At 43.2% G+C, this 12,201-nt stretch overlaps 1 long non-coding RNA gene across 7 annotated transcripts in view; it reads left to right on the forward strand.

Moving 5' to 3' along the window:
* The first annotated feature begins 551 nt into the window (after window positions 1-551).
* LOC146810698 (uncharacterized) overlaps window positions 552-12,201 on the forward strand; it is a 330,854-nt gene continuing 319,204 nt past the window's right edge. For all 7 annotated transcript variants that reach the window (XR_014965722.1, XR_014965725.1, XR_014965719.1 and 4 more), the window contains exon 1: window positions 552-886. This is a non-coding gene — a long non-coding RNA (uncharacterized LOC146810698). The remainder of the gene's footprint in view (window positions 887-12,201) is intronic.

The following is a 12,201-nucleotide window of genomic DNA, read 5'->3' on the forward strand; positions in this document are numbered from 1 at the left end:
GGGTAGAATTAAAAGAAGGTAAGGGTGATTTAAAGGTTTAGGAGTGGATAAAGGTAAAGGGGATTGGGTGATTTAAGAGCTTAGAGGTGGGTAGAGGTAAAGAGAGGTAAGAGAAATTATAGGGATTTAGGTAGGTAGGGGTAAGGGAAGGCAAAATTGATTTTAGGGTTTAGAGGTGGGTAGCGGTAAAAGGAGGTGAGGGTAATTTTGGGGGTTTAGGGGTGTGATGAGGCAAATGGACATTAAGAGTAAAAGAAAGGGGGCCTCAGGGGATTGTCCTAAAATATACAATTAAAAATACACATATATATATCACTATTGATTTTCAATGTAATTGCTATTTTTGGTATTTACAACAACGTGCTTTTTGTCACCCATGTTCTTTTCTTTTGAGTTGAAGAAAATTACAGCTGTATTTTTTCTATGTCCATGATAAACTACCAATCAGGTCAGTTGTTACAAAGCACTGTGCACTTTAAATACGAGCATGCTACTCTTAAGGCGCTATGTGAACAAGGCCTCCAGTAGGCTGAAACGCGTCATGACAGGCATGCTGATCTTTTAATAAATATTTCACCTGCACCTACTACGTGGTCTGTTATCGTCTGTTTCGGTCTTCGATCTATCTCTGAGGATCTTTGGGACTTTGGTGGCGAAGTTTTCGACATTTTTTCTACCGGAACTGCTTCTCCGGTATTCAAACAGACCCCTCCTTCTGACGTGGCCAAGCAGCAGGAAGCAACCTCTCCGGTGTACCGGAAATGATTTGATGTTCCAGTCAGGACCAGCTGCGGCGGCCCCCGGACCGCATTTACATTGTCCAGGAACCAACAACGAGAACGGCGTTTGCAGTTGGATGACCCTGGATGCCAAGTAACTCGTTATGGTAGGGATTGTTTGTATTGTCCGGTGAAGGAGTGTGCGGATCTTGGACATTGATATTTATTCACGTGTCCGACGTCCTGGTGAGACTATACACGTATATTCATTTAAGTTACAGCAAAATGTCTGCCGACGCCTTGAAGAGTAGAGAGGAGGCGGCCATGGACATGTTTGATGACTCGCCGGCCGGTGAGTCATCAAGTACTATACAGTCGAATAGTGTGCAAACTGGCAGCCCAAACGTGCGTGATATGTTCAAAAGATTGGAAAAACTGATGAAAACAGAACAGGCCAAATAGTGGGAGCACCGCTCTCTAACTAGATATCTGGAGGTTGGGCGAATTCCTCGTGGGCTCCGCATTATGCTGGCGCCTAGTTATGAACAGCCAGATCCGAACATGCTTAATGAATGGGCCGAGTGCAACTTAGAGTCCTCACGCAAGTTAGTAACCATATTGGTAAAATATGCGGAAAGTGATCGAGCGTCACTACAAATAAAAATAGATGACCTTAATAACAAAATAAGTGCTGTGGACACTCCAACCAATTGTGCCAAATATCGAGAAGATATGCTAGCAAGATTGCGCAAAGAGGAGGAAGTAATAAAAAAACGAAAGGCTTACAAATTCCAGTGCGACAAAATTGATTACCAGCAGGGCCGCGTCTTTACGTTTGCTAAAAAGTTTGATGCTGTCAAAGCCTCCAACAACCCAACACAGCATCCACCCATAGAAGCCAGCACTAGTTCTAATACAACCACTCAACTGGCCTCTTCATTATCCAACCTCAGTTCACTACCTGATAGCGAGTCGGACATTGAACAAGGTAGACAGACGGCTGGTTTGGGGTTTACAAAATTTTCCCTAGCGCAAGAGGTGGATTGCTTGCGTCAGGACCGCCGAGAAACCTTGCGACCCAGGAGATTAAATCCAAACAACGCCAAAGAAACAACCAAAGGCGTAGGCAACGACGCAAAGCAAAATATAGATGGCAAATCAAAAAGAAAAACCAATGCCAACAGAAGATTGAACAGGAAATGAGCCCCTCATATGCTGAGATCAGCCAAGATGGGTCACCATTGACTGTACTTAATCTTACCAATATCCCCCCTCAGTCCAGCAGAGTTGCGAGTTCTATCCCTGGGTCTCACATTTAGTCCAGCAAGCAATTTCAATTACGCTAACACACGGATAGACCTTTACGAATTTACGCGTAAATTGAAACTCCAGAAATTTTTCAAATCCAACAAAGGGGCACAGAAGACCGCTTCAGGCCTTAGTGCGGATGCCACACATACTTTAAATGCCAACAACTTAGAGAATTGCTGCAAGACCTACAACAACTTAATTATGAAACCTCAGGTCCGGACAACATTGATGAACAGATTAATCTGAACATGCCTGGCATTACCAATTTCAAATTAAAATCTACATTTACACCTTTAATGCTCTATGACAATATTGATATATTCCATGAATTGTCTGTTGCAGAATTGAAAAAACTGTATGTTTCTACAACATGTGTTAAACATAAGCATTCAGTAGCTAACAATTGTTATATTCAACTAGTGAAAAAGCTACAGGCGAATGATAGTATCATAATCCGCCAATCAGATAAACGTGGTAATGTTATGTTGTGGCCCAGGGAAATGTATTTAGAGGAAGCTTATCACCAGCTTAATGACAACCAATGTTACAAGAGGTGTGATATAGTAACTATTAAACAGGCACAATTTGACTATTACACACAGTTGTTGGCCTGGAGAAGTGCCGGATTGCTCAGTTTGGATGAATTGAAATTCCTCAAAAATGAGCATCCAGTTAATCCCGGCACTTTATACCCAAATTCATAAAAGTGCTGACAAACCACCTGGCAGGCCCATAATATCGGCACGTAGGGGATTGTTAGAAAATACTTCCATCTACATTGATGCTTTTCTTCAGGAACACGTGAGGGCTTTGCCCTCGTATATACAAGATACAGGCGATTTCCTGAGGAAATTGGAAGGGGTGTGTTGGGATTCCTCTTACTGGTTGATCACATTGGATGTGACATCCCTCTATACTAGTATTTACCACCAAGATGGCTTAAAAGCTATCAATCACTACCTAGGAAAGAGATCCATCCATTTGTTTAACCCCTTCGATGCTGCGCAGATTCCGCCGCTGTGCTGGCGGAATCTTGCGCGGGCGGGGTCATGACGGAATGGTTCCGTCATGAGCACAGCTCAACCGTGGGTCATGACGGAACCATTCCGTCATGAGCACCGAAGGGGTTAATCACAACAAAATGTTGTCTGTAATGATTGCCACATGTCTCAACAACAATTTCTTCATGTTTTCAAATCAATTCTACCAACAGGTCAGAGGAGTTGCCATGGGGGCTTGCTTCTCTCCAAGTTATGCCTGCCTTCATATGGACATGTGGGAGGAGCAAGTCCTCTATGGCACACATCATACAATTTTTACCAGACATGTATTTCGATGGTATCGTTACATCGATGACATCTTCCTAATCTGGCAAGGTACCAAACAACAGGCCTTGGATTTTATTTCCATGATTAATGTAAACAACCTTAATCTTCAGTTCACAGCTAATTTAAATCAGGAATCTGGTTTTTTTTTGATGTAGAGATCTTTGTCCGGCACATCTTATACGCAGCATCCCATATGGTGAGATGTTGCGTATTAGACGCATCTGCAGCACTGACTTTGAGTGTAGCCTGGCACAGGAAGCTAACAAAGTTAGATTTCTGGACAGAGGTTACACACCCACAATGATTGACAAAGCCATCGTCAAAGCCAACTGTGTTCCTAGGGTATTGGCCCTGCAAAACAAAACATCTATTGCCAATCCAGTACAAACTAGGGAGCCTACCAGACTAATCCTGACCTATAATCATCCGCATCAGGCCCTCCGTAAGATCTTTAAGAAGAATTGGAGTCTGATACGGAATGATCCTGTCATTGGGGATCTAATGACAGTCAGTCCTGACATTACATTCAGGAAAGCAGGCTCTATGAGCAATGCTCTGCTGAAAACTAGTCCAGAGTTACTTAACAACAAATCTTGGCTTAACTCCAGCAAGGGTTTCAGAAGATGCACTAGCTGCAAAGCTTGCAGACATGGTGTTAACAAAACAGAATATAAGACCCCTTTCTGTGAAATCCCTAAACCAATTTTCAGGATGTTTACATGCAAAACTGAGTTTGCTATCTATGTGCTGGAGTGTCCATGTGGCCTGCAATATGTTGGAAGTACCAAGTTGCAGGTTCACAAACGGATACTCCAGCACATTAGGGCAATCATTGGCAACGATGCAGCCTATCCAGTTGCTCTTCATTTCAAGGATTGCCACGATAACAAAAGTGACCTGCTTAAATACTGTGTCATAGATTCAGTTCTGCCTCTTAGACGTGGAGGTAATAGAGAGGCCCTTTTACGAGCCCTTGAAACGAAGTACATTCTTGAACTCGATACAAAGACGCCACAGGGTTTAAACTCCAGTGGAGATTTCTATACATGTCTATAACCGGACTTGATATGTCAAATAAGTGCACTTTCATCACATGTCCTTTTGGCCTAATCCTCTTAAATCTAGCTATTTTAATGTTTTTGATATTATAACAAGTTTCTTAGCACTTTTTGCACTTTATTAGGCACTGACTTGGGCTATCTTGACATAAGTTTAATTATTGTCCATTATGGAATCTATGAGCTCTACTCTACTTTAGCACGTATATATATTTTAACAGTTTTTTTAGACATCAACATTTTAGGAGATTTTGCACTAGGCATAGCTACATTGGTTGATTGAATGGCCTTATTGTGTACTTGTATAATTTAGATACATGTTCCCTCCTGTATGCATTATGCACTTAAGACAAATCATTGTGGTCTTATTTTCGAGGGATTGGCAGCATTTGGCAATAGAATCAAGCAAAAGCTGCTTGTGCAACTTTAACCCATTAGGGTCTATTATTTGTAGACATTGCATGACTATCTCCATTATGCGATTGGATTCGATATTTTTATCCAAATGCTTTCTTTTCTTCAAGAACTGTTTCTACCTTAAAAATACAGATTAACTGTACATTACTATTGATTTTCAATGTAATTGCTATTTTTGGTATTTACAACAACATGCTTTTTGTCACTCATGTTCTTTTCTTTTGAGTTGAAGAAAATTACAGCTGTATTTTTTCTATGTCCATGATAAACTACCAATCAGGTCAGTTGTTACAAAGCACTGTGCACTTTAAATACGAGCATACTACTCTTAAGGCGCTATGTGAACAAGGCCTCCAGTAGGCTGAAACGCGTCATGACAGGCATGCTGATCTTTTAATAAATATTTCACCTGCACCTACTACGTGGTCTGTTATCGTCTGTTCCGGTCTTCGATCTATCTCTGAGGATCTTTGGGACTTTGGTGGCGAAGTTTTCGAAATATATATATATATATATATATATATATATATATATCACTTAAAAAACATAGGTTTCACATATGTTATAGTTAGCTGGACATTTCGTTCGTAAAAAACGAATGAAATTCCCCCGTTATAGTTAGTTCAGATAACTATGACTCGCGCACCTGCAATCCTGCTCATGACGTCACATATTACATGACTCATGACATGGTCAGTGGCATCACTCATGACATCACTGATGACATCATCCTTGTGATAGAGTGGCGGTCGCGTGAGTTATAGTTATCTGAACTAACTATAACGGGGGAATTTCATTGTTTTTTTACGCGTGAAATATCCACCTAACTATAACATGCGTGAAACCTATGGTTTTTTAAGTGAATTTGCAAGGTTTTTTAGATGCTAATTCCTAACTATAACGTGTGTGAAACCTATGGTTTTTTCAGTGAATTTGTACAGTTTTTTAAATGCTAAGTTATGTTTGTATTATTATTTTTTTATATATTTATTTTACAATAAACCACGTATTTTGTTTTTTTTTGGTTTTTCACCGTGCACCGTGCACCCTCGCGATTTAAATATATATATTTTTTTTAAATGTTCTGCCTTCGGGGTCCTTTTGGGACCCCCTGACAAAGGCTAGGGGGTCAGGAACTCTCTACCCTGCCCCCTTTTCACATTCGCCACCTTCCTTTTTCACTCTCGCACTGAAAACAAACAAAATGGCGTCCGACACTTCCTGATTTCGACCGATTTGAACGTTGACTAACATGTAACCATCAATCAGAATTACGCTCGCGCACGTTAGGGTGCTCGCACGGTGCGCGGCTATAGATATGTATGTGCATTTAACTGCAATTTTCTCAGGAACTACTGAACAGATTGACTCCATATATGCAAAAGGCACATCCCTGACCTGAGGACTACCTCACTGCCAAATTTCAAGTAATTCTGTTCAGCCGTTCGGGCTGTACCTTCGACTAAAGGTCCTATGGGAAAATGCATGGGGAAAGCGCGTTTTGGGACCCCCCTTTTTACTCGGCCCCCGCTTTACGAATTCCCCCGAGACTTTCAGGGTAGGAGCTGAGCGGAGCGCCCCATTAGTTTTTAAAATTTTGTGAGGATTCGTCAACCGGCGCCAAAGTTATTCAAAATAGAATTTTCAGATTTCCTATGGAAACACGGTCCTAACTATAACTATCTACTGGCGACAGCCAGTAGATTATATATATATATATATATTCACAGAAAAAAACATAGGTTTCAGGCACGTTAGAGTTAGGAATTAGCATTTAAAAAACCTCAGAAATTCACTGAAAAAACCATAGGTTTCAGGGGTGTTATAGTTAGCTGGACTTTTCACTTTTACAAAACCATTGAAATTCCCCCGTTATAGTTAGTTCAGCTAACTATAACTCGCGCGCCCGCAATGCACTGCTGATGATGTCACATATTACATCACTCATGACATGGTCAGTGACATCACTCATGACATCACTGATGACATCTCAAATGACATCACTGATGACATCACTGATGACATCATCCAGTGAATGTGTGTTTTTCTGAAAATTAAATATGTTTTATATATGTATATCTCAAGGTCGATGGAAGAATAAATGGGTATATAAGTGTCTAAATGGATGATTTGTTTTTGAAAAATTGATTGTGTAACTGACTGATTAAGTGTATCATAGTGAATACATGGCTTAGTGAGAAATGTTTAAATACGTAAATATCTGTATCAGTCTCTCACTTTGTGTATAAGTGGCTGCATGGGTTGGTGAGTAGCTACATGGGTGTCTATATAGGTTATTAGTTGGTTTTTTGAGTATCAGTCTGAGTGTCTGCATGGTTCGGTGGGGGTATTACTTAGTGCAGAGGTGCATGAATGAGTGACTCACTGTTTGTATGTGTTGAAGACAGCATGTGTGCAGGACTGTATGGGTGGAGGAGTGTGTGTATGGGTGTGTTAGTGAGTGAATGACTGTCTCAATATTGTCTTTATGCGTAACTTCATATGTTTTAAACTAGTATATGTGACTATTGGTGTATATAAGTGAGTATATGTGAGAGTGAGAGATTGAAAGAGTTCCTGTATGAATAAGTTTGTGTTTCTATAAGTGATTGTTTAAAAGACTAAGTATGTGTAAGTTTCTGTAGAAGTAAGTGTGGTGGTGTGTGTATAACTGTATATGCAAGTAAATGTATGTTTGATTCTTTATTAGCATGAGTGACTATGTGTGTGAGTAACTCTATGGATGAGTGGCATTGTGTAACAGGATGTATAGGTGTAGGAGTACATATGATGAGTGAGTACATGTATGAGTGACTGTATAGGACTGTTGGTGAATGAGTTGATGTGTATGTGGATCTTAGAATTACTGAAGAGGTTGTTGTAACTGGTATTAGTATGTCCATTGTTTTGAAAATTTTAGTCTCTATTTTTGAATGTGTGTATCAAAGGTTATATTAGGGTGAGAGGAGGTCTGCCACTCTATCACAAGGATGATGTCATCAGTGATGTCATCAGTGATGTCATTTGAGATGTCATCAGTGATGTCACTGACCATGTCATGAGTGTTGTAATATGTGACGTCATCAGCAGTGCATTGCGGGCGCGCGAGTTATAGTTAGCTGAACTAACTATAACGGGGGAATTTCAATGGTTTTGTACAAGTGAAAAGTCCAGCTAACTATAACACCCCTGAAACCTATGGTTTTTTCAGTGAATTTCTGAGGTTTTTTAAATGCTAATTCCTAACTATAACGTGCCTGAAACCTATGGTTTTTTCTGTGAATTTCAAAGGTTTTTTAAATGCTAATTTCTAACTATGCCTACAGAGATAGGACATGTGAAGAAAGAAGAAAAAATGCACAGAAAGAAAAAAACAGAAGTGCAGAAAGAAGCAACAGAAGTCCTCAAAGACGAAGAAAAGTGCAGGAAGAAGTATAACGTGCAGAAAGAACAAAAAGAAGAGCAGAAAGAATCCTTGTTGAAAAATCATCCTGTACCCTCAACTTTTTCAGATGGATACTGGTGGTAACTGAGTCTGACTAACCAGTCCTAGAGCCAGTGCTATGTTAAAAGACACTTAGAATACAGTGAAAACACCTACATACACTAGAGAACATTATGCGTTGGGGACCCCCTGTGATTAGCATGACCTCCTCTGTAAGCCCCTAGTATATAATAGGGCAGGGGGATTAAAACTACCTCTTAAAACAGGCCACAGAGCGTTTTTGCACACGTTAACTCAGGCCCCGTCCCCTCCCTTCACCACTGTGTAAACACGCCCTGTGTCCGTTTTTAGTTGGGAGATTAAGTTCATTTGAATCCTGAGGGTCCCTAGGGTCCAACTAGCCCACTAGGTACCTCCAGTAAGTGCCACAGAGCTGTGTTGCAGAGAGGTGTAAAAAGTGGCACGGCCTGGACCACCTCTCTGCAATGCAGCTCAGTGGCGCTTACTGGAAGAACTTGATGGGCTAGTTAGCCCCCAGGGGCTCTCAGTATTGAAGGGAAATTATATCCCCAATTTAAAACGTGCCATAGTGCGTGTTTGCACACGTCACCTCAGGCCCCGTCCCCTCCCTTCACCACTGTGTAAACGTGCCCTGTGGCTGTTCTAAGTTGAGAGATTAAGTCCCCTTGAATCCTAAGGGACCCTAGGGTCAAACTAGACCACTAGGTACCTCCAGTAAGCGCCACAGAGCTGCGTTGCAGAGAGGTGTAAAAAGGGGCTTGGCCTCAGAACACCTGTCTGCAGCGCAGCTCCCTGGCGCATACTGGAGATGCCTGTTGGGCTAGTTGGCCCTCAGGGACCCTCAGTATTGAAGAGGAATTAATTCCCCAACTTGCAACTCGCCAGGGTGCGCGTTTACAGAGTGCTGCAAGGAGGGGGCGTGGCCTCCGGCACGATGCCAGTCTTTTATTTATTTTAATTTTTTAAGAAGGGGGGCTGTGTGGTTCCCCTTCTTATTCTAATTTATTGACCCTGATGACCCCATCCCCCAGGGCCTGTCTCCCAATTATATTTTTTTGACCCCAATCCCAAGGGCCGGCCACTGTTTTTTATTATTTTAAAAAAATATATATTTATAGACACACCTAGGACATGCTGGACAAACCATACGTACCTATCACCATGACGATTTGCGTGATATTCATTAAAAGGCGACTATGCATACAATGAATCCACGTGGAATGTATTTACACCACTAGTGAAGCTCTGACATGTCTGATGCCCTACCGTGCCTAATCCCGGTAGACACCCTTGTCGTTAATTTATACAAACATGGGTAGCTATTGACGGGCACATTTAATACACATGCACACCAAGCCATTCAAAGGGGATTCGACAACAATTTGACCAAAACTATGCAAGAAACCCCCCTCACGGTTAATAAAACACACATCCACTGCCGGATGTGTAATACTTTTTATTTTACTCTCTGGAAAGGGGACGAACATCACTTGAGAGTCACAGCGCGTTTCTGGCAGAGCCCAATGCTGTGTTACACCCACCATTGCCTGTCGAGTGCCACACACCTCTGTGTTGTATTCCACCAGCTAGTGCATATGCTATGACACTCTCTAGCCCATGTGCACTGTAACACCACCCCGTGAATATGTCATGCCACACTTGTCTTCGCACGGGTGTTATTGCCCCATCTAACGTGCCTTCCTCGATGCCAATGTTATAACGCACAGTGCTATGCCATACATATTACAATCTGGGATCCATATCTTTGTCACAGTGCATATGCAACGTTACACTCCCCAGCACATATTTTATATTACAACTTTAGAGACTAGTTAGGTTACACAACACTGCCCTGTGCATATTACACTCCAAGGCGCATATTGCATAGCACGCACTAGTGCCTGTGCTATCTAGCGCTCTCCAATGAATCTGTCATTGCGCACAATGTATTGCATATTATATTTCACGCCCGGTTCATCTTATATCACACATTTTGGTGCATAGTTTATACCATACACTATATCTAGTTTTCATTTTCAATCGTGCTCTCAGGAATATCTTCTATATAACACTGGGTTCACCTACCCTTTTCACGGGCATTACATTTTGCGATAGGGGGTGGAGGGTCAGGGGGTGTTTCTGCCAAGTGAGCCCGTAGTCACAGACACAAACGTCCTCTTCTTCCTGAATAAAAGTGAGATTATGCTGCATACTTGTTCATATTTTAAGTAGTTCGCACAGACACACGTTTTAAAAACAATAAAGTTCCTAATACCCGCCTTCTCTGAACAGTTAGCTTGCTGCCCCATCCTCCTCCTCCCTATCCTCTGTTGTGTGAATTCATGGACTAGCCTCCTCCCTCCTGCCATGCATGGTCTGATGTGCTGCCACTGCCCCCAATTTAGTATGATGTACCAGTCCACTCCTACTGCCCTCCGTTGCCCAATTCTATGCCCCATCATTGACCTCCTGCTTAAACTCTGTGCTTAGCTTCCTGCCCCTATTCTCCTTCCCCCTGCCCTCCGATGTCTTTGTGCATGCCCCTGCTCCATCCTTTTTGCCCACCATGTTCCATGGACCTGCCACTCCTATCTACTCTGAGTGTTCTGTTGAGCTGCCACTCCCCTCCCACCTGCCTAGCATTGTCAGAGGACTGTAACCTGTCCCTGCCACCTCCACCCTGCCTGTCCACATACCATGCCCCTATCCTCTTCCTCCTGTCCTACATGGTGCATTGTACTGCCACACCCTTCTGCCCTCCCTGGTCTGTGGTGCTGCAACTGCTCCTCCTGCCTGCCCCGTGCGGTCTGTTGTGAGGCCCCTTCCCCTGAACTTTCTTGTCTGTGCACAGGTCCTGACCCTCCCTTTTATCCTCCATCGTCCTTTGTGCATGCCCCTGCATGCTCCTTCTTGCCCATCATAGCCATTGTGCTGCCACTAACCCTCCCACTTGCCATGCATGGTCTTCTGAGCTGCCATGGCCCCTCCCACCTTCCCTGTGTGGTCAGTTAGCTGCCCCTGACCCCCTCCCACCTTCCCTCCATGGTCTGTGTGTATGCCATCACAGTCTCACTGTTGCTCTTCATGGTGTGTCTTGCTTCTAGTGCCCATCCTGCCTGACCTCTATGGCTATCTTGCTGCTCCTGCCCTGCCCCCTTGCCCCCAGCCCTCTGTTTACATGTGCAGACCCCTACTCCCTCCCTCCTGGCTGTTCCATTGTAATGCCCCTGATCCGTCCCTCCTGCCCTTTATGGTCTGTTATGCTGCAGCTTTCTCTCCTGTCTGTCCATTATGGTCAGCTAGCTACCATTGCCTCTTGCCCCTCTGTTCTCTGTTGTCCATGTGCATGGACCTGTCCCCTCCCTCTTGCTTTCTATGGATTGTTTTGCTGCACTCCCGTCCCGCATGCCCTGTGTGGTGTATTGTGCTGCTGCAAACCCTGATGCCTGCCCTGCAGGGTCAGTTTGGTGCACCTCTCCATGTCCCTCCTGTCCTCTGTTATCCGAGTCCATGTCCCTACCCCAATTCCTCCTGCCTACCATGATCCAATGTACCATACTTGCGAACATTTTGAACTTGGTAAGAGGGAGATTTTGAAAAAAAACTGGGGTATTGATTTTCCCCTTTGAGTTACATTGAAAAAGAGGAGATTGTAGACAGGAGACAGATCAAATAAAGCCCATTTGAGCTTAAAAACATTGGACGTTTCCTGGCTGAATCGGGTCTGTTGGCATGTATGGTTGTACTACCATTGCCTCTTCCTTCTGCCCACAATGGTCTATTACATTGCCACGGCCTCTCTTGCAAGTCCTGTATTGTTGGTTTGTTGCCCCTGCCCCCCTTTCCACTGCCCTCCATAGTCTGTTGTGCTGCCACGGCCCTTCCTGCCTGCTCAGTGTGGT

Source organism: Triturus cristatus, chromosome 7 (genome assembly GCF_964204655.1).
Source record: "Triturus cristatus chromosome 7, aTriCri1.1, whole genome shotgun sequence".
NCBI lineage: Eukaryota > Metazoa > Chordata > Amphibia > Caudata > Salamandridae > Triturus > Triturus cristatus.